The following is a 23,824-nucleotide window of genomic DNA, read 5'->3' as shown; positions in this document are numbered from 1 at the left end:
CCCGACAGACTTCGTCCTGTCAAAAAGATTTGTAATGTGGGAGTTTTTTGATCCCACGTATTTTATAGTCGGCAAAAAATTCTCCTGAACAGAACCGTCACCCTGATGATAGGGAGTTGTGAATAAAAAATAATTAAATAAAACATATTATATAAGGATTTAAAAGTAATAGCTTTATTGTTAATCGTGTGAATCATAATTATTAACAAAAATAGTTTTATTATCATTGTAGTGCTTTATGATATACAATGTTTTTTGTTTGATTACCTGGCGCATAGACAAACAAATCTGATGGTTTTCCAACACGGAAACAGGCAACATACAATTGACCATGTGAGATACATGAGTTTTCCAGATTAATACCACAAACACTTAATGATTGCCCCTGGGACTTGTTTATGGTCATAGCAAAAGCAAGCCGCACTGGAAACTGTAGTCGTTTAAACTGAAATGGCACATCAGTCAGAATCATTGGGATGCGCGGTATGAGAACATCTTCTCCTTTATACTTTCCTTTGAGTATAGTTGCTTCTATCACGTTGTTTAGTAATTTTTTTATCGCTAACCGTGTTCCGATCCAACCTTTAATTGAAGATTGTGAGGTGGCAATCCTGGCAAGTCCAGCGAGTTTAAAAATTCCGGTGGATAGTTGACTACATCATCTTGGTTAGTAGCCCGATCAACTGATTTATATATCCTCGATTCGCCTGTAATTTGTTCTTGAATTTTGAAATTTAATTCATTTACATCAATGTTTTTTGCAGCCAATATAGCTCGTTCGCTCAACCAATCATGGTTTCTGTAATTTTGAGAAACATTTGGAAACACCTTCTGAATGAGTTCATCTTTTGATCGAGTTAACTGACAAAAACTTTGAGGAAAGTTAATGCAGCCAGTCAACGTGTCTATAGGGAATTTGCCATTACCAATGTCAATGAGTTGTTTAGAGAATATGTTTCCAGATTGGTCATTTTGCAACTCGACACGCATATTCTTGCTTAAATGAAGTACTTTGACATGTTTCCACAAATTGGAGGACTTTAGACATGCATTGAGTTCATCTGCTGGCGTTGATTGTGGAATCACTGGCAATGTTTGACGAAAATCTCCTGCTAATAAAATCAATGCACCATCAAATCGGTTATAATTGCTCCGTAGATCTTTTAAGGTTCTGTCTAAAGCCTCCAAAGATTTTTTATGTGCCATCGTGCATTCATCCCAAACAAAAATTTTACATTGCTGCAAAACCTTTGCCATTGCAGAGTTCTTCGAAATGTTGCAGGTTAGAGTTTCATTGCTTTGCATATTTAATGGAAATTTTAGTGCTGAATGGGCTGTTTGATGACCACCTTCAAGCAAAGTTGCTGCAATTCCCGACGAAGCGAGTGCAAGTGCAATTTTATTTTGTGAGCGAATTGTTGCTAATATTATAGAAATCAAAAAAGTTTTTCCTGTACCACCAGGTGCATCTAAGAAGTAAATCCCGCCAGTTTCATCATTTGTTACTTTCATAAGAGTATCAAATACATACTTCTGTTGTTCATTCAACAGTGGAAGATTTGTTTGAATTAATTCTTTCAAAGTGTTGAGATCATACAGTTTTTCTCGATGCAACTCTTGGTTAAAAGCATCATGCATTGGACGATTAGGCGCGGCCAGACCTAATTGAATTAATAGTTTGTTTGATATCATCAAGCACATGTCCTCAATTGAAATCAATGCTTCATTGTAAATTTCTTCACTGATTTGTATATTTGGATTTCCCATTCTATTCCGTATTTGATATAAAATATCATCACACATATAATCCTTGTACTTGATCCACAAATCAATTGGGTTTGATGGGAAGCATGTAGATATGATCATTAGGACGTAGATATGATTATGGGGACCTATTAAAAGAAGAAAAAAAACAATATGCACTCAAGCTAACTAATTATTTAAGAAACCATACAAAGCTGTATATTTTTATCATTGATTTTGAAACGATCAACGTATTTTACAAATTCAACTGGTGTATAATGGCTCTTTATTTTCCAGGCACATGGAAAGTGGTAGTGGTAATCAAAAAAGCAAAAAAACGCAAATCAAAAAAGGAAGCTGAAGAATCAGAGAATGCTTTGTAAGTTTATTTTTATTTTTGTCATAACTTTTTGCCCTTGAATAAATTGTGTGTGTACATGTTCTTTTTTAAATAACGCCCTATAATAATACATATATTATTATTATATGAAGACGTATAATATATGTATGGGTAATATATATATGTATGGGTAATACCGATGGGTGACGGTTAAAAAAACCTCAACACCCTCTGCATGGTTACAAATTGATCTGGCTGTATTTCCCGCAACTCATTATGCCAGGAAACACTCAAAATGGCCCCTGAATCGCTGCAGAAAAATGTTTAAAGCAAATAATTGTGGTTAATTATAGATTTTTTTTTGTATTTCAATTGTCAACTAGTCTGTTTCTTGAATTAAGGGCCATCAGCATACACATTCCGAGGAATAAATACATTTCATCCAAGGAAGTCTCCTTCCATTGCATCAGCCTCCATGATAATGTCTCGCATTGGCTTTTGACGTACAGAAATTGTTTATTGGTTTCATTAATTATAAAACTGACCAGTGTATTGTCCGCAGAAATCCTAAAAATAATCACTACGAAAAGCCATAAACTGAAACATTTCGAAACAATAGAAATTCATAAGAATATAAATAACAATAAACCCTTTGTCTATGTTCCCTCTGATAAGAAATATAAATAAGAAACAGCTACTACCCCCTCTTCAACCTTCAACGTCCCAAGGACCCAACTCAAAAATTTAGAATTAGCTTCACATACGGTGTTTGAAAATGATGCGGAATGCATCGAAACACGTGTCACAGTAGATTTTAAGAAATAGTGGTATTTACTAAGTAAAACATTAATTAAAAAAGTAATTAATGGGTTGGGGTTTAAAAAAAATATATATGTGTACTTTTTTATTCGGTCAATTCATTTGTAGAAGTGCAGAAAAGGTCAAACCATTTTGTTATTGACATACAATAACAGAAATAAATGCTCGCTTTTTGACATGTCCACCTTTTATAAGAAGATGGGTCTCGGAACATAGATGAAGTCTGTTAACCTCCACAGTAGTAAAAAGTTATGTTCCGTGGAGTGAGTTCTTTTTTATAAAAGTATTTTTATCAACATAAAAAACATTACATTTCCAATAAATATCATCAGTTTGATATGAAATATTACCTTTTTACGGAAGTTATCAACCACTGAATGTTGATACAAACATTCTCAAATGGGTAGAATATGTTTTTGAAAATAACATTGGGACGATGGAGAAGATTGGGAGTTGTGAGTAGTTTGTCATTAAAGTGAGTGATTTCGTCTTCATTCAACGAGCGATCCATTTTTCTGTGCTCCTAAATATAAACACGGTTTTATGCACAAAGTAAGGAAACAACACCCAGTTTTACGTACAAAATACACGAAACGACACACAAAATTTTACTCACATAATACACAAACGCGATACTCAACAAGTATCAGTTATTTACAACTGTCATGCTCAGGCCACTAACATTGAAAATTGACTAACTCGGTCAATGTATAGAATGCATAGCAAATAGTTGTCGGATGTAAGTATACGATCCTCATTTCAGAAAGCCATATTGGATTTACTGTACGAGCTGTTGGGACTGCCGCAGCCGGAGTGGACCGATGAACTCTCCGTCGCGCTGGCCGCTGTGGACCCTTCCGACTTCCAGGTACCGCGCTCGCGCCGAGCCCGATCATTGTCACTGCCCACTATCACTGACCAACGCCTGGTTTCTCATTGGCAACCATTATGCAGGATTCGTGGCGACTCAGCGAGGGGTTTGTGGCTGCCGAGGGCAAGTCTATCCTCCCTCACCTGGCGGCCACGGGACCCGACCTCATGGAGCTGCACCTGGCGCTGCTCTTGTACTGCTTCCTGGAGGTACGTCCTCGCCCGCTAATGCAGGTAGTAGTCTCATCGGGCTCACGGCTCATGCGTGTCTTGTCGAGCAGGTGGGTCTGCTGGAGGCGCTGGTGGAGGTGGCGGTGACGAGCGACACGTTCATCTCGGTGCGCGCCACGGTGCTGCTGGGGCAGCTGCTGCACTCGGTGCACGCGCTGCTGCCGCCCGACACGTGCAACATGTCGCCCGCGCTGCCCTCGCTGCTGGCGCGCGCCTCCGCCGGCCACCCGCCCGCGCTGGCCGCCGTGGCCGCGCTGCAGAACCTCAACGCGCTGCTCAAGTCGCGCCCCGCCTCCTGCAGCCTCTTCCTGGACCACGTGCTGGCCTGCTGCCGCTCCGAGGCGCCCGCCGCCGCGTGTCCGCCTCCCGCCGCGCGCCCGCCGCAGGACGACCGCGCCCAGGAGCCGCCCAACAAGAACCGAGGCGTCTTAGTGAAAAGTAAAAGTGTCGGCGCTCGGACTAGTGCCGCGGTCGGCAAAGTGGTGAAGAACAAAAAGATATTGAATCTGTGGGAAAATCTTAAAGATACTGATAATTTAATTAGAGATTCTCACGTTCTCCAGAATATTGCCGGTTTCGATTGGGATTGGAGTATTATAGGGGTTATTTTAAAGGTTTGTAATTGATTCCTAACGTAGCCTTTTACCTTCCGCGACCGCGTCAGCACATCACTCGAGATGTGGCAATATGGTGTAGGCAGTTGAAAGGCTATATGTAATTGTATCATATGGTAAGTGGGAGGGAAGGGTTGAAATATACGGAGATGTGTGTATCCAGAGCGGCGTGTGGGGCGTGGAGCAGGCGGCGCTGGTGCGGCGGCTGGTGCACTACTTGCGCCCGTCCTCCAACCGCTTCTCCCACTCGGACCTGCTGCTGGCCGGCCCCCTCAACACTCGGGACCAGGCGATGGCGGCGCTGCACCTGGTCACCTACCTCCTGCAGGTTCAGCAGGTACAAGACACATCTCGCTAAATAAAAGGTTTATTTGGCTAGAATACAAAATAGAAGACACTAGTTTTCTTGGAATCGGCTGAGAGCGTTACTATTAACCCGACGGCTGTGGGCGACTCATATAGGAGAACGTAAAATTTCTCCTGCCATATTTTAATGAAAATATACTGGCCGGTGGCAAAACTTATACTCTAAAAAATCGTGAATCACACTACTGACATCTTTTGGCATCACTCATAAAAGTAAGGTCATAAAAGTAAGCCAATCAGACGACACTTTAAAGACAAGCCCTAATTCTGATTAAATGTTCCCGCGCCGTAGCGAGCCTATAAGCGGTGGCCTGCACTGACTTGAAACACAAGTATTCTTTATTTTGTGAATGCGAACAATTATCATTAATCTTATTAACCCTTTGAGGACAGAATAAAAAATATTTTTTACTTAACATATTTTTATTTCTAGAAATTATTAACCTTTTCATAGCCGCAAATAAATTACGCCGCAGTGCTTATCAGGCCAAGTATTTTTTTGAAAAAAAAAAGTTGTCTAAAGATTTTTTTTTTGTTGTTTTTATTAAATTATAATTTACTTACCAAATATTATATCCCGCATCGATTGTTAGAGTTTTATTCTTGAAGTTAAACCAGTTTCAAATTTTCATCTCAGACAGGGTTGTCACACTGAGTCGCACACGCAAGTTTTTATTAAATTTAATATTAACACAAAACTATTATTTATCAATGGAATATAGTTTGAAATGTAAAAAAATAGTAAATTTAATATTAACACTTAACTATTATTTATCAGGTATCTTAGAATGAAGTATACAGTAGAATCGCGATATAACGAAATCCAAGGGACCAAAAAATATTAATTCGTAATAACGAATTCCCACATATAACGAATTTTTTTTAAATCAAAATTAATTCATTTAATCATTTAAAATCGCGCCGTTGCAAAAAATGTTGAGCGGCTTTTCAAAAAGATCGCAAGTTCTGCAAACAAAGGAGGAAGGGGGCTATAGGGAACTGAATACCTACATATTTTCATTAGTTTTCTTATTAACCTTACGGTGATAAAAGTGCCGCGGGAATCGATGATACTCGTATGTATTTTGTACACAATATGAGAATGTGATTTTAAAACCGGAAAAACGTAAATATTCCTAGTTGCTTTTACTGGCCATATTTAAAGTTGAAATATAACAATTTTGCAATGTTGGGTCTGATAAATATGTATCTGAAAATGAGAATAATAACATCAAATATAATAATAATAATATCACAAGTAGCCGCCAAAGCCGAGAACGAGAACGGCTTGCGCGCTACTGACGGCCAGTGTCGTCAGACGTCAGAGTAGTTTTCGATATTGAGATTGCGAAATTACGAGACGGCGAAAAAAAAATTTTTTCCAAAATTTACGCGATGAATTTTTTTTCGCCGTCGCTAAAAATTTCCTAAAATCCGTTAAAATTCCGTTATAATCCTTCAAATTCCGTTTGATCTCTTTATTCCTTCAAAATCCGTATAAAACGGACAAATTAGTATTTATCCAAATTTGTCCGTCATATTTAATATTCCTAGTTGCTTTTATTGGCCATATTTAAAGTTGAATTAAACAATTTTGTAATGTTGGGTCTGGTAAATGTTATTCATAATGTCATTCATTTGCAGCGACGGAAATAAATCATTTGTAAAAAAATCGGGAATGAAATCCTAACATAAAATCGTAAAAATACACAAACGTTTCTGTTTGCGCGTGTGGCGTGCTTTGTAAGTATGCGTGCATGTCGTACGTCGTAACACGTTACTCCGCTAGTCCAATAGTGTGCAGATTGTCTTACCCGACACTACGCCCCACTTAGGGCGCTTGTCCACTACCCGAAATTCCGTGTAATTTTACTGTCCGGCACGTCAGTTAGCGTTTTAAAATGACGATTGGCTTGTGCTTTTGTCCATCTTTCTTCGGATCGGAGCTCTTGATCGGTGCGTGAACACGTTGCGCGTAAATTCGATCGTAAAATCGTCGTTTTAAAACGCAAACTGACGTACCGGACGAGGGTAAAATTATTCCGTGTAGTGGACAAATGCCTTTACGATGTAGATAAAAGACAGATGCAATTTGAGAATTATTATTGTCAACAGAATCATTTCATTGAGATTAAAATATGGATTGTAATTTGAGAATTATTATTGTCTACCATTGAGATAAGCAGGTGGACTGATTTTGAGAATTTTTACGGCCTACGGAAATAATTTCATTGAAATAAGAAGAGAGATTATAACTACGTCGCCTACTTTCAAAATCCGCCAGATCCATATAAGTCGATTTTACAAAAAAAATCCAAATTCTCCGGATAACATTTATGTTTCAAAGATTTGTCTATCTTTATATAAAATATTATAAAATAGAGAATTTTCCCATTTTTTTGGAAAGTTTTTCAGTACTCAAAAAAAAACACGAGATACAAATCGATAATGATGTCATCTTAACTTTTGACCTATCTCCGCTCTCTGATTGACCGATATGGGTCAGAAGGCAAGTTTCATGAATATATCGGAATTTGAAATACAACGCTGTTTTTAAGTATTTTTTAGCGGGGTTTTCAAGTATTTAAAAATTTTGAACAATAAAACCCACAACTGGCATTCCGATAGAGTATTTATTTTAAAATCTTATAAAACTGGATCTAGCGGATTTTGAAAGTAGGCGACACAACTAAAGAATTATTATTGCTAAAGTAAATCATTTCACTGACTCATTGACTCTAATTACTAATTACTCGAGCTGATGGGATATTGTATTGAATTACTTTTAAAAATCGCCATAAAACCATCCGCATCATATGGTGCGGCGGCGCAGCTTTGAAATATTTTTATCTTAACATTTTTTATTTCGGCGCGGCGCCGCGGCGGCGCGGCTTTAAAATATTTTTATCATAACATTTTTTATTTGTTATAAATTTACTTAAATGTATTGGCATTTTTTCGTACGGGACAAAAGTGATTTTGTTATACATAATAACGGGATTTCGTTATATAAATGCATTTTTGTATGAAAAATTAGTTTTAGGGAATAAATTTTTTTTTTTCGATATACGTCATTTTTCGATATATCGCGATTACTTATATCGCGATTCTACTGTAGTTAGAAATGTGATAAATTAGTAATTTTCCATTGTGTGGTACTTCTCAAAGCACGGTATAACACAAAGAGCCATCTGCATTGTTTACACCTATAACTAGACTCTTTTCTTAGTTTTTTGCTAGTACACACAATACACTTCGCAGTCGGGGATGATTTTTTTTCGGTCCGTGGTAGTCTTTCCAAAAAATGTCTTTCTGTAAGTCGCGATGGAAATTCTGCCTTCCGTTTTCTGCCATGAGAAGTACCGGGTTGTTCTTTTTTATGAGTATACACTAACTGCTTTATGACTTGTAATTGAAAGGTGGCAAGAGGAACCCTTTTTTCCCGGTTTTTTCCGTGTACAGGATACGCGCGTCGAGCAGAGATAGGTCCATAAGGTGCATAAATAATTTTATGTACCACCTCAAAGTCTTCCTTGAAGAATGGACAGATGATAATACCATATCACATTTATGTACAGCCCCCATATTTCTATTGTAGTCCTGTACAGATTGTACAGGCCAACATAAAACTCTTAAAAGATGCGGAAACTGACCAGGGTAAGCTCGAAAGTCTCCGAGCGCAATATAAATGGAAGCACCTGGCTGTCAAAAGATCCGCAAGGCGGGATAAACGCCGTTCCCTGGACACACAAATAGCAGCAGCCGAACAAGCAGCCCGTAGAGGTGATACTTCTAAGCTTTTTAAGATTACGCACCAAATCTGTGGTAAGCGGCCCCCGACCGCAGGCCCAGTTCGTGGCCCGAGCGGCCAAATCGAGTCTGAGCCCGAATGCGTGAAAAGCATATGGAGAGATCACTTCTGCCGCGTGCTAAATCGTCCACCCCCCTTAGACCCCCTCCATGTGCCCTCAGTCTCTGCCCAACTGAACATTCCGCGAGCACACGATATTTCGCAAAGCACTCCAACGCATACTGAAATTATATCAGCTATTAAAAAGCTGAAAAACGGAAAGGCGCCTGGTGTCGACGAAATACATCCGGAATACGTCAAGAGTGGCATGGACGCTCTCCTCGACCCCCTGTATCACCTACTTTCAAAGGTATGGGAAGAGGAAAGGTGCCCGAAGGATTGGGTAAACGGGGAAGTTATAGCCCTCCACAAAAAGGGTGATCCGCTGTTGTGTGATAACTACCGTGGCATTACTCTTTTAAGTGTTCCTGGAAAAATTCTGGCACAAATAATTTTGGCAAGAATCCAAAAACCAATAATGCGAGTCCTCAGAGAGAACCAAGCGGGCTTTTTACCAGGCAGGGCGTGCGCTGACCATATACATAACTTACGATGCCTGTTACAGCAAAGTAACGAATGGAACTGCGCCCTTGCCTGCTGTTTTGTAGACTACGAAAAAGCTTTCGACAGCCCGCATAGGTCTTCTCTTTGGAATATCATAGAAGCATATGGAGTTCCTGTCAAAATTGTGGCCATTATCAGGGCGCTTCACACTAACAGCGAATGCTGCGTTAGAATAGATGATGTGTGCAGTGAACCATTTGAGGTCTCTACTGGGGTGAAGCAAGGCTGTGTACTAGCCCCATTTCTCTTCATCATCATGTTTGACTTCATCCTACGAATGTCAATTCCACCGGATCGAGGAATTGCAGTGAGTCCTGCTCAGAAATTATGCGATTTAGAATATGCGGACGATGCAGTTCTAATAGATACATCGATCGGAGCCCTGCAAGATATAATTGACTCCCTCCAAATAAACTCCGCTCGGTTAGGCCTAAGAGTGAACGCCAAAAAGACCAATGTCATGTGCAACTCAGCCTGTCCGGACCGAGATCAACATCTTACTTGTGAGGGACGAGCGCTCGTTCGAGTCGACACCTTCAGATACCTTGGAACACTCATGGTGGAGGATGGTAGTGTCCAGAAGGAACTGAATGTACGGCTCGGAATGGCAGGAGCTATATTCAATAAAATGCGCAATGTCTGGGACTCACTGCTTTACTCGACAAAAACCAAGTGTCGTCTCTTTAACGCCTGCATCCTAACAGTGTTGCTGTACGGATGTGAGTCGTGGCACCTCACCAAAGCTCAAAGCAAGAAACTAGCAAGTTTTGAAAATAGATGCCTGAGGCGAATACTGGGTATAAAGTGGTATGACTTCGTCAGGAATGACGATGTGAGGAGAAGAACTCAACAGCCCCTCATACTGGAAGTCCTGAAGAGAAGAAGGTGGACATGGTTGGGACATGTCCTTAGAATGCCACCTGAGGGCATCAACCCCTCATGTCTCTTCTTCCAACCCCGAGGATTCCGGCGCCCCGGAAGGCCGCTGACGACCATTCACCGACTATACTCAGCGGAACTTCGAGACGCCGGACTGACCTGGGAGGAAGCCAAGGAGATGGCGCGTGACAGAGTGACTTGGAGACGACTCGTGTTGGCCATATGCTCCACCTAGGGAGCGAACATGGAAAAAGAAGAAAGACAGATTGTTGTTTTTTAACCTCCCTTGTTTCCCTGTATCCGTTAAAATTTGCGGGTGGAGCACGCTCCATAGCATAGCTACCTCTCGTTTATCTTTCCATAATTGGGCTGACATAATATTTGTGTGAAATGATTTCATTTCACCTTTTTTTAGTTTTTCCTTGAATTTGGGCATACCTTTCCTGTTTCTTCCAACGGTTCCACAACCATTCGTTTTCAGAGAGTGTAATTTATCAAATAATTTTGGGCTCGTATACCAATTATCGATATAAAGTGAATGTCCTCGTTCCAGATAGGGTTCCAAAAGCGTCATTATTATACTTCCGGACATTCCTAATGTTGGATGTCGGACATATTCAGTGGTTTCCCCTGTGTAAACATGAAGTCCAGAACAAACCCTGTTGCACAGTCGCATAAGATAAAGAATTTTATACCGAAGCGGCTTGCTTTAGATGATATATATTGTCTAAAAATTAAACGCCCTTTGAACAAAAGTAAGCTTTCGTCTATACACAAATTCATGTAGGGGTATGACGCATCTTTGAACAATTTTTTTAAATGGTCAACTACAAAACGGATTTTGAAAAGACGATCACCAGCAACCTGCTCCCTATTGTCACAAAAATGCAACATTCTAAGAATGAGCTGATATCTGTTCCTCGACATGGTTTCTGAATAAATAGGGCTGTATAAAAAGGGATCGGTAGACCAATGGTCAACTAGTCTGTTTCTTGAATTAAGGGCCATCAGCATGCACATTCCGAGGAATAAATACATTTCATCCAAGGAAGTCTCCTTCCATTGCATCAGCCTCCATGATAACGTCTCGCATTGGCTTTTGACGTACAGAAATTGTTTATTGGTTTCATTAACTATAAAACTGACCAGTGTATTGTCCATAAAATTTTAGAAAAAATCCAATTCTGTCATTTCTTGATCACCAAGTTTTCCACCTGATAATGAACAGTCAAACTGATGTATGGTCGGAGTAAAATCACCAGTCTGCCATTGAAAATCTGAAGATTGTCCAGCAGACTGATCAAAGTATTCAGAAATATCTTCTAAATCATCCAATTCTACATCGCTTTCATCCGACTCTAATGTAATTCCAAGATCTTGTTGTAATTCGCTCAAAAAATCTTCTGGGTCCATTTTTAGAGGAATATCGTAAATAAATAATAAATGTTATTTTTATATAGAATAAATACCAAAAATAGCTATACTCACAAACACTTCACTAGAAAGAAGAACTTAGAACAAAGAAATTAATTCTTTTTGAAGAGTTGTAAAACACTTAGCACAAAGAAGAACAAAGAACTTAGCACAAAGAATTAATTTATTTACTAAAAAGTTGTGAAAAGAAACCAATATCACTAGCAAAACACTGATAAAATCGGAGTAAATATAACGCGAAAGGTAATAACAAATATTTTCTTAATAATATTTTAAAATAATAAGAAAAACACAAAAAAACTGAGCAAAATAAAAACCCCTGGCGTTCAAAACAATCGATTAAAATAATCAATATTTCAAGTGGTTTGAGTGGTAGCCCTAATGACATCTGTAAACTGTCAGCTGAAAGTGATACAATATGAGTTAAAACTGCGGAGTAATACGTCATCAAAAGTACTTACGAGATATCTCGTCTCTGGCAATACGGGCACTCCGCCATTTGCCGAGATATCTCGTCTGTGGCAACCATCGGGTTAAATAAGTGTAGTGTAAACAAAATTTTACTGAAAGTTGTGCTCACAGATCGATACAATATTTATCCCTCAACAAAATTGAAAATACACGTGCGCCTGGCAGTTAGCAACAAAGACCGTGTTTTATAAAGTATAAATAAAAGCATTTATTCTTGAAAATATGAGGTAATATATAACACTACTCATTTTTAGTATTATTATGACTATAACTCACCTGTCATTTTGTTTATTTCGTTCAATAACCTCACAAAATTGATAAATATAACCTATAAATATCCCGACATGTGCACATCGCCACAATAAATAGTCTAAAATAAGCTCCGAGACAATGATACCAACATGAAATCCATACAAGCACTATTTCTGTTACATAGGCATTACATATTGCACTATGGTTTTAACTAGAAACCTGTAGGCAATTTATTTTAAATTTGTGGTTAGCAGCAGTAACCAGTTGTCCTGAAAGGGTTAAGTTGATTTAATTTAGTAAGGACGTGAATCATGATTTAATATGCAAACAGTAAATATGCGGTGAATGTGTTTGGTATAAAATGCTTATATGTAGTAAGATATTTTAATATCTGTAGAAAGTGAATCGAACTTTGTGTTTTATACTTTTTTTGTTTTATGTATTTAAATTTTCGTGAACTGATTTATGTAGTGCCAAGAAAAAGTATAATTACAATTACGTGATTTTTAAATTCATATATTTCATTTTACTTCTTAAATTTAAAATGTCAGGATGTCAGTAAGAGTCGATAGACTCGGATTTTGAAAGGAGCGGAAGCAAAATGTATACTAGATTATAATAAAAACATGGGGCTGGTGGACAAAGCAGACACGATGCTAAGCAACTTGAGCAGTATGAGGAAGTCAGTTAAATGGTGCAGAACAATTGCTTTCCACAGATCTTTATGAATTAAATGCACACATGTTTCAAACTGTGAAATAAAAATAAAATTAGCTTGGCAAACTTCCAAATGTCCCTCTATTCTCCGTCCTATAACATGGAGTAGTAATTTAGTCAAGGACATATAAACACGTACCCGCTAAAATTCCACCCTCTCAAAAAGTACTGTGCCACTTCTAAAATAAAGAAAATGAGAAAACAAACTAAATTTGTGTGTGCCGAGTGTAATGTGCCGCTTTGCGTAGACAAATGTTTTCAAAAGTATCGTGATAAAAATAAGTATTAAACTTTGTCACAGTTAAAATAGCAATCGTTATGTCATTTATGTCATTATAACTATAACGGCTCACGGAGGCGACAGTCTGTGCGGTACCCGCGCACGGCTCTTTAGTACGGTATGTATGTGTGATGCATCTACTTGTGTAGTGTCCATATGGCGCCGCCTTCTATTTCATAATGCTGTTGATGATTTATTTAACACGGCTTGTTGAAATGTATACGTTGTTATTGTTTAAAGTCGTAATTTAGATTACGCAAAGGAGGAAAGTTATATCCATGACGCGTGTAAAAGGTTAATACGACAGTCTTCTGCTTGTCAACTAGTGGATTATTGCCACCTCCTGCAGTCGGAGGCTCTCCATCCTTCTGTAAGAGGACGCCCCGGTATAGCGAGTCAAATATTGCAGGCCGAAGCGCTTCGCCTCCTCCAAGAGCTGTTCCTGGACATCGCCAAGCAGGTGCTGGCTATCTCGGGGTCCCGCAGCGCGCACGAGTGCCTGTTCAGTCCGCAGCACATGAGCACCACCATGTGCCAGCTGTACTTCCTGCTCATCGGCCGGCTCTGCTCCAGCCGCGAGGGCTTGGTACTGTTCCACGAGACGGGCCTGTACGACAGGTAGGTAGTGCGGGCGTTGCGGGGAGCCGGGCGGCGAGAAGCGGCTCTGATCCCACTCTCCCACTTGCAGCCTGCTGCGTCTGGCCGCCACCACCCACCACAGCTGCTACGTGAAGCTGACCGTGTCCTGCCTGGACTACACGCTGGACTCGTACCCGCGCCAGATCATGGCGCAGACGCTGCAGTGCAAGGTGGAGGCGTCGCGGCTGTACGCCACGCAGTTCTTGCTGGTGCTGCTGCGGGCGCGTTGCCGCGATTTGCGCGCTGCGCGGACGTCGCAGCTGGCCGACGTGGACGGCTGGCTGCTGGAGCTGCTGTGTCGGCAGGCGCGGGACCCCGCCAAGGCCGTGTCCCTGTGTGCGCTCGACACCCTCAACGAGGCCTGCAACGTGCCCGTGAGTACGCAAAGCCACCCGGCGCGTTCCTACTACTCCTACCTCCTACTCACGCTAGCGTCCCCTTGCAGGCGTACCTGAACAAGCTGGTGGCCATGAAGCCGCACGTCAAGGATCTGGGCGACAAGGGCTACCTGCTATGGATCCGCTTCTCCGGCACGGCGCCCGGCTTTCAGGCCCTGGTGGAGGCGGGCTACGTGCGGCGGCAGATTCGCTACTGGGTGGAGCACTACAACTACAGGTCCGTCACACTACTTCCCGTGTGCGTGATGGTACGTATGGCACTGGCGGATGATTTGATTTGAAGTTATGCGACAGGTACACGCGACTGGTGGAAGGAGAGATCCACGAGTGCCTGACTCTGCTGCAGCGTGCCGAGGACGGGCGCTACCGGCGGCGCGTCAGCTCGGGCCCGCCTCCTCCGCGTGCGCACGCGCCGCCGCCGCCGCACCTGTACGCGCAACTGGTGCTGCACCCGGAGGGGCAGCTCATGCTGGAGCGCCATGGCGACCTGCACCACCTCGCGCACCTGCGCGGGTTAGGTTAGGTTAGGGGTACCTACCCCCCGCACCAGCCCGCGCGGCTTGTCGCTGCCAGCGCCGCCCTGTCCACCTCCGCTGAGTTGCGCTCTCTGCTTTCAGTGCATCGAGAGAGGATCGTGCTCCACGGACCAGGAAATCATGGATTTGAAGTCCGCCTTGTGGGCCTGCGGACACGCCGCCACTTCGGCGGGCGGCGTGGAGCTTCTGTCGTCGCTGGGAAATGCTGACAGTAATGTTTTCTCGGACGCTGTGAAGCTCGCGCAGACGAGCCAAGTGTACTCCATCCGAGGAACGGCTTTTTACGTTCTCGGACTCATGGGCTGTACGTACGAAGGGGCAAACATTTTGCATTCCTTGGGTGAGTACTCTACTGGCCGGAAGTCGGGTCCGTTATTATCGAGACGGAGTTACCTTAATGGTGCATGGTTTTTGCAGGTTGGCTGTGTGTTCGACACGACAGGCACGAGCGATGGCCGATAATTCGAGAAGAGCCCTGTCTATCTAAAACCGCTTCGGAAAGCCAACTGTACGGCAAGTGTGCTCGCCCCCCGGACAAGGGTGCCGAGACTGGCGACCGAGCGTTGGTCACCTCCGCAACCGTAGAGCACTCCCTCACCGAGGAGAGCTGCGACAGCTGCGAAGGCGATGCGTCGGACAAACTGGACGCGGACTACGTACGCTCCGTTAGCGAGAGCTCCGATCCGCCAGAAAGGAGACTGAAGAGTCACACGCTTCCTCAAAGGCCGTATCCCGCAGCCAGAAAACACCAGAGTCGCTGTCTGAATCCAAGACCGTGGACAAGTTGAAAAGTGAAGAGGGTTCCGCCGATAACATTCACGAGAGAACGTTCTCCATCGGCCCCATATCGGAGAATGCGACCGCCAAGCTGTGGCAGAGGGGCTTCACTTGTAGGAACCGAAACAACAGCGAGTCCAGCACTTCGGGCGTCAGCAGCTGCGACTCGGTGCTCGGCAAGTACAACTACAAGTATGTCCGTGGATGATGCTGCCTCTCGTTCCGTTACTTTACATGACTGTACAGTTGCTAACGGGTTGAACTTTCAGCGACAGAATACTGACTCTGAGCCCGATACCGAGTTCGTCCAGCCTGTCGGCCATGAAGAGGGTGGCGGTGCCGATAGCCAGAAGAAGACCGTCCGCTCAGCGCAGAATATCGGCACACAGTGAGTCCGCTTGCGCTTGTGGCCCAGAGATGGTGTTGTTGTTTGTAACTAACGCGCTTGTTTTCTGTCTTCAGGCTATTGTGGCTCCGACATTGCGAGCTCTCCGCCGAGCCAAAGAGACCTCTGCGGCTATGTGACTATAAGGTCATTGAGTCGACTTAGACGGTAATTCTGCTCAATTCTCTCAAATTCATTTCACAACTATGTTAATGCTAATTCTTAATATTAAAAAATATACCATTTTTTACCAGTTGTCAGTCATGCATTATCCGTCAATAGTAAGAATGTGAAACTTTTAACATATACACTTAACATACATATCGCTCACTCCTTTCAAGAACGTCATAAATCAAAAAACTTGATTTTTCAGGGGAACATTTTTAAAGTTTAAAAATATAACACAATGTATTAAAAATAAACATCGAGCCACTTTTTGAACTTTTTACTATGCAACAGATCTTTCTAGGTAAAACCTGAAGGTTTTTTACCCATTTGAAAAATATTTAGTATATTAAAAAAAATAATTAAACAATACCTTTTCTTCAAAATGCAAAAACCTTTTCTGCCCTGTGGCGGGTAAATATTAAGTCAAAAATATGCCTCTTTTGCTGGGATATGTGTAGTACATTTTCTGGGCATTCCGAAAACATTTACAACTGAAAATTGACAATTTTTGATTTATTACGTTCTTGAAAGGAGTGAGCGATATGTATGTCCGCCTCCGTAGTCAGCATGCTCGGCTACCGTTCTGGAGGTCCCGGGTTCGATTCCCAGGGGGGTCAAATAAATATAAGTGATTTTTTCACTCTAATATTTATTCAATATTACCTACTCTGGACTGGTGCCTGAACCGGAGGGCTGATCACCTTTCCTTAATGTATTATCGATCAAGATAACACTGCGTTTATATAACGCAGTGCCCTATGCACCATTGGGGTGCAGATAAGGGTTTGAAGATGAAGATGAAAGGAGTGAGCGATATGTCTCTTATGTTTATATTAGTTTTTCACATTTTTTATGAGCAAAAGGTAAATTGTAAAGGGTGATAAGAAGAAAATCAGCATTTCTCACGGATTTTTTGTGTTTGTGTTGTTGGAATACAATGCAATATGAATGCTTGATATATCGCTCACTCCTTTCAAGAACGTCATAAATCAAAAATCGACAATTTTCAGTTGTACATGTTTTCGGAATGCCCAGAAAATGTACTATACCCCAGCAAAAGAGGCATATTTTTAACTTAATATTTACCCGCTACGGGACAGAAAGTGTTGTTTTTGCATTTTGAAGAAAAGGTATTGTTTAATTATTTTTTTAAATATATTAAATATTTTTCAAATGTAGAAAAAACCTTCAGGTTTTACTTAAAAGATTCGTTGCACAGTAAAAAGTTCAATAAGTGGAATGATATTTATTTTTAATACAATGTATTATATTTTTAAACTTTAAAAACGTTCTCCTGAAATATCGATTTTTTTGATTTATGACGTTCTTGAAAGGAGTGAGCGATATGTTGTTTTGAATATTGAAAGCATTAACTTTGTGGATCATATTGATATATTATTTTGAGAAATAAAAATACTTTGTTTTTTTGATCCATTCACATTTTTATTGAGAACCAACTAGTTTCGGCAACATTTATGACATAAATTAAACCCTGAAGAGGGCAACAGGTTGTTGCCGAAACTAGTTGGTTGTTAATAAAAATGTGAGTGGATCAAAAAAACAAAGCTTGATATATGACTTGCAAATTATCGTATTGTTCCAATTACAAACTTTTTGTTTTGAGGAATGTTGGGGGTCACCATAGAAACATACTTTTTCATTAATGTTAGCGGATGGCAAATAAAAATGAATTAAAAAAGAACTCCACCAACAAGACACACAAGGTGGTTTAGTGGGTATCAGCAATTAAAAAAATAATTAAAATTGTGATTTAAATAAATGGATACAATTTATGAAGTGCCGAACATCAAATTGCCAGCTCTAGTCAGTAACTGAAACTAATATTTCTCTTCCATACATCTTTTGAATTTTAATTTTTTAGCTCACCTGAAATGTTCCTTTATACAGTCGAACTCGGTTATAACGAAGATGAAGGGACCGACTGAATTTGCTCGTTATAACCGTTCCTCGTTATATCCGAGAATAGGTAAAAAAAATTAACATACCCGTAACATGAAGTATGTTATCTGGAATGGTCACATACACAATATGTCGTAATTAAAACAAAATTCATATAATTCACCCATTACACACATGTCATTTTTCTGTCAATCCAGTTTTCCTATAAAAATTGGAAAATCCTGCGCTGCTTGAGTACAAAACCATCGTGACAGTTTCATCACAATTCAGACGATCACAGTTTGTATATTTTTTCGAGTCCGTGATGTTCTTTGAATGCAGATAAAAATACGATATTGACGTTGAGAATGATGAATACTTTTTATACATTTTCGCTTCTTATTCACGTAATATTTTTCGTGCCATGTTCTTTTTCACTAATAATTTCAGCCTTTTTACTAATTGAGAAACATTTTTTTATTATTAGTAGATATGTTGATAATTCCAGGGTTTGTTTTTACTGACCTGCTCTAAAATTTATCTGACATTCCCCACCTCGAATTGTTTACTATACAATGTCCACTGTAAGCATAGAACACACAAAATATGGAAACTATCCTAAATATCCCCGAAACAAGCATGACGTTCAAAAACTATAAAATTAGTTATTTAGTGTAATAAAGTAGGTCCTTACAGACATGACAAAGCTTGCAATTGAAGCCCATATGCGTGAAACCTTTTTTTTAATTGTCGGTGACAACACCAATTTCGTACACAGAGTCATAAACGTAATCCGATCCCGGTGGCAATGATCTAATTGCCCGGATGGATTTTATTGCTTAAGGTCGAAAATGTTTTAAAACATCCAATCAAATATTTACAACATTTAAAGAAGGCGATTTCTTTTTGCTCGCTATAGCCGAGAAGTTGCTCGTTATAACCATGAATAAATGTATGGAGAAAACCGAAACCAAAATTTTGACTAATGTTTCCTCGTTATATCCGAGATCTTGCTATAACTGTGCTCGTTATAACCGAGTTTGACTGTATGTCGTCTACTATACTAGTACTACTAGTTTACTAGTTAAGACTAGCTCTTTTCTGCATAACACCCTGTCTATTTCACACTGAATTTGAAGAAATTTTGTAAACAGATATTGATGTTTTTAGACAATGAGTTAGGATATTGAGTTCCCTGGCATATATTTCCCGAGTGAGGGTTTCTTGATTCCTCCGGAACGGGGACTCACTGGGGTGTTGTTTGTGGATTTCAGCACTACGTATTCCGAAAGTACCGCCGATGAACTGAGCTCCTTTCTCAAGTCGGAAACGAGAAGTGTTCCCACCTTTTCCGGATGCTCCAAATGCAAATGCGAAGCGACATGTACTCGGACCAGGTAAATATCGGCCCATTCTAACCACAATGAAAATCTATTTTCCTTACACACAAAGGTAACTGTCGTCTTCTGAGACAATAATCAGTTGGGGATCATACTGGCATGTCGGGTTGCAGCTTCTTCAAGCGGGACTGGAAGCCCCTGCTGATGGGCTCGGAGGAGAACACAGAGTCGGTGCGGGAGCTCTCAAGCGCGAGCGGCGGCGCGCAGCCGGAGCCTCCCCCGTGCGCCGGACCCACGTACATGGGCATCAGCATGCCGCGATGCCTGCTCGACATCTTCCCCTCGGCCGACGCCGACCCAGGTGACTTCCTACTTCTCCAAACTGCTACTTGTCGCTTTACAACTTAATCGTATTAATCTGGCCGTATTTCCCGCACGCATAGCGCCGCATGACAACGCCAAGAAGCACGACGACTCCAACTTCAACAGCAGCTTCTCGGACCTGTCTGCGGGTGCGAATGTCGGCGGCAAGTCTTCCGGCCGAACGGCCAACGCCCGCTCCCGGGACCGCTTCTCGAAGCACGACCAGCTCTCTTGCCTCTGCTGCTCCCGCCTCCGTCCGGCCCCGGACTCCAGGAAGACTTGGGAACTGAGGGAGGCTTTCTTCGCAGGTGAGAGGCGTTGAGCTGCGTATCCTAGTTGCCTAGTGTCTCGTCCTCGATGTGTGTGTACCTTGATGTGTGTGTGTGTGTGTGTAGGGATGGAGAGTCCGGCGGCGTCCTGCGGCAGCCCGACCAGCCTGGACTCGACCCTGTCGGAGGGCGGCGCGGGCGTGGCGGGCGAGGTGCTGCAGCACTCGGAGCGCATGGGCAACCCCATTTGGCACAAGCAGTCCCGCCAGGCGCTGCTCGGCCTCAAGCAGAAGTACCCGGAGGTCTTCCAGAACGTGTGCCTGTACTCGGAGGTGTGCAAGCTGGTGGCGCAGAACACCTACCGGCTGGGCGCGCGCCGCTTCCTGCAAGAGCTGTTTCTGGACCTGAACTTCGACGTGTTCTACTCGGAACCGCACCAGATAATCCAGAGCAAGGTGTAGTCTCCGTCGGCTCTCTGCCGGACCTCCGATTGCAGCTGATTATGAAGCGCGCTGCACTGTATAGTTTCACTTGTAGGTACGTGGACAGACCCTCGCAACTCTGTTTGCCATACATTAAGCGTGCAATTTGTTCACATTGGGGAATATCGTATGTGATATTATAAAGAAGAAATAAAATGCTCACAACCTGAACTCGCCTCCCGTAAAGCCACGTCTCTAAAGGTTGGGCGTAATACGTCTCATGTGTGTCGTTAACTAGCGGACTCATTCCATCCGATCGTGGTTAGGAATTAAAAACGTTAAATAACAATTATTTACACCGATAACAAAAACCAACTGTCATGTAATGTTTTTGGAATGAACCAGCAGAGAAAAAGTTGCACAAATATACAGTTATTCCGTATAAATTTTATATTGTTTTATAAAACAAGGTACTGTCATGCAGGAAGTGCGCATTGTCGCTGTGTACGGCACACTGTGCTGCTGAAAGACTAATTCCACTCAAATTGTTTACGCCAGCACATCGGTGCCTAGTTTCTCGTTGGATTTTTTACTGCTCCCCACCCGATTCTCAGACGTACATTCCCATTCCGTTTATGAGTCTGGGGAGCTTTCTGACACTTTCCATACAAATGATGGCACTCGCCTCGCTTGTGTTTATTTAACCTTTTAACCGCATTAACTTTGTTTCTGAGAGACGGTATTTCGTCGTTTTTAAAATGATTACTTTTATGATGTATTTAGATAAGAAACAATTTATTTTACTAACAAAACGTTGAATGGGATTCACTGTACCTTTTTGGTACTCTATGATACACTTGAGTCACATCATTCTTGAAATATATCGTAATTTAAACAAATAAGATTGTAATATAAATAAATAAAAGCACGCATCGTTTGTCACACTTACCCGCTTGCGGTGACGCGCGTGTGTGTGCCGTCTGTAGGCATGTATGTGTATTTGGCCCGTACAGACACGTTACAGAGTCGCACTCCATCGCACCCACTTCGAGGGTGATTAATACTTTACACTTGACATATTGTTTAGAATATAGACGAAGATTCTAAATATACAGATATAACTCTAGCCAAATAATTACTCTAAGGCAGGGGTTCCCAAAGTGTGCGCTGCGGCGCCTTGGTGCGCCGTAGAATGTCAAAAGGGGCGCCGTGAGTCTATCCTCATTCAATCATTATCCGAAACCGCAAATATTCTCGGGTAGCTATAAAGCGACAATTTCTATTTTGACAGCTAGCATCTTTCTACCCAACTACTATTGTTGTAGGTACCTAATTTTTTACCTGATTTTCTCATACAGCTCAATCCACTTAACATTATATCAGCCTTATCAACAAGTCCCATACTTTTATTATAGTCGATCACACAATTAGGCTTTTATATAGGTTCACCTGTTGACCTGTTGATTTTCCCTGTGCAGCTTTGTGAAGAGTGGTCCGTGTGTGAACATCTCTGGTCCCACCACTTGAGCCATTAAAGAAACCACTGCTGAATGATTGTATATCACCTTTTTTAAATATTAGCAGCCCTTTTCTGTTTTTGCGGACCGTCCCGCAACTATTCGTTTTTATTTAGAAAAGATGTCTAAATAGTCCAGGACTCTAGTACCTTTCTATCCGAGCTTCTAACACGATTATCACAAAAATGAAGCATTTGCAGCAAAAGTTGGAATCGGTCACGGGATATTGTTTGTCCGAAAAAAGACTCAAGAAAAAAGGATCGGCTGACCAATGCTCTTCAATTGCTTGGTGGCTATTTCTAGTCATAAGCATGAAAACTGCTATAAATATATACAATTGGATCACTACCATCTAAATAGTGGCACTCCAGCACGGAGCAACGAGCCATGTGTGGCACCTTGAGTGATTCTGATGCGGCGCCTAGGGGGTACTGGGAGGCTGCACCAGTCGGTTTAACGTGCTAAACACACGCATTGGGCGAGTAACTCGGCCGCGGAGTTCTCATCAGGAGCTATCCGACCCCGACTCTCCAACCCCCCTCCTCGTCTGACTCGGTCTAGGCCCATTTGTGGGTGATTGTGGGTGGTTCTATTGAACGTCCTACAGTTCATGAAGGATCCGTACTAAGCTCGCGTAGTAATTCCACGGAGTGTTCCTCAGCCAATGCCCATGCCCAATAATTGGGCCACGCTATCGGGGGCTCCTGCCGTTCACCCTTTTCATTAATAACCTTATATTGATTAATTAATTAATTTAATTAATAATATTATCTTTTGTAAACAATCCTTCACTCCGACTCTCTGTTATCTCATATGAATAAACAATCACTCGTACTCCCCGACGAATGTCAGACGGCGAGGCGTTAAGCTGATCACAGCTACTCCCGCCGTTCACCCTTCTCATTAATAACCTTCTTCTTCTTCTTATTGTAGGCCTTGCGGCCTGTTTTTAAGAGGGATTAGCCTCCTGCGACGTCGATTCCCAGCTATCGGCCCATCTCTTTGGTGGTCTGCCCGGGAGTCGTCTACCATGGGGTTGGCCGTACAATGCGATGTGGGGGAGTCTGGATGGTTCCATTCTTCTCACATGCCCATACCATTGTCTTCTTCGTTGCCTTCCCCACCTAACGACATCTTCGATCTCGCATATTTCCCTGATCTTGGCATTTCTCAGTCTATCTCGAAGACTCTTGCCTGTTATGCTTCTCAGAGTCTTCATTTCTGACACTCTAAGCGTGTTTTTTGTGGCAGTGGTGTCTGCTCTACTTTCGATTCCATACGTCATGATGGGTCGGACACAAGTTTTGTATATCTTGATCTTGCTGCCGATCTTCATCTCAGGGTTTTTCCATATAGCATTTTTCAGGCATCCTGAGATGGCTGCAGCTTTGTTCACTTGCCCCATCACTTCGCATCGCAGATCCGTCTGAGCACATAGGTCCACACCCAGGTATTTAAACTTTTCCACCGGCTCTACCAAGACGCCGTCCACAGTCACGCTACATCCCACTGGGGTGCGAGAGAACACCATACTCTTGGTCTTTGTAGCGGATATAGCCATATTGAATTTTTGACTAGCGAGGTGGAATGTGTTCAAGAGTAGTTGCAGCTCCCCTTCAGTCTCAGCGAATACAACGGCATCATCCGCATAGCAGACAACATCGATGGTTTTCTCTCCCAG

General features: G+C 42.0%; 1 pseudogene across 1 annotated transcript; it reads left to right on the top strand.

Annotated features, from left to right (window-relative positions):
• Window positions 1-450: 450 nt before the first annotated feature.
• LOC148307787 (rapamycin-insensitive companion of mTOR-like) lies at window positions 451-20,793 on the top strand (annotated as a pseudogene). The gene is made up of 17 exons (XR_015837792.1): window positions 451-461; window positions 2,107-2,122; window positions 3,666-3,770; window positions 3,857-3,982; window positions 4,054-4,617; window positions 4,781-4,954; window positions 13,840-14,048; window positions 14,119-14,443; window positions 14,515-14,684; window positions 14,762-15,343; window positions 15,421-15,972; window positions 16,050-16,168; window positions 16,243-16,333; window positions 19,507-19,629; window positions 19,746-19,933; window positions 20,016-20,243; window positions 20,331-20,793. The product of XR_015837792.1 is annotated as a rapamycin-insensitive companion of mTOR-like (transcript).
• Window positions 20,794-23,824: the final 3,031 nt, after the last annotated feature.

This window comes from Brachycentrus maculatus, unplaced genomic scaffold (assembly GCF_059751285.1).
Source record: "Brachycentrus maculatus isolate JH-2025_06_01 unplaced genomic scaffold, ASM5975128v1 h1tg000189l, whole genome shotgun sequence".
Classification (NCBI taxonomy): domain Eukaryota; kingdom Metazoa; phylum Arthropoda; class Insecta; order Trichoptera; family Brachycentridae; genus Brachycentrus; species Brachycentrus maculatus.
The sequence above is the reverse complement of the archived record's forward strand: the minus strand, read 5'-3'. Positions and strand labels throughout refer to the sequence as shown.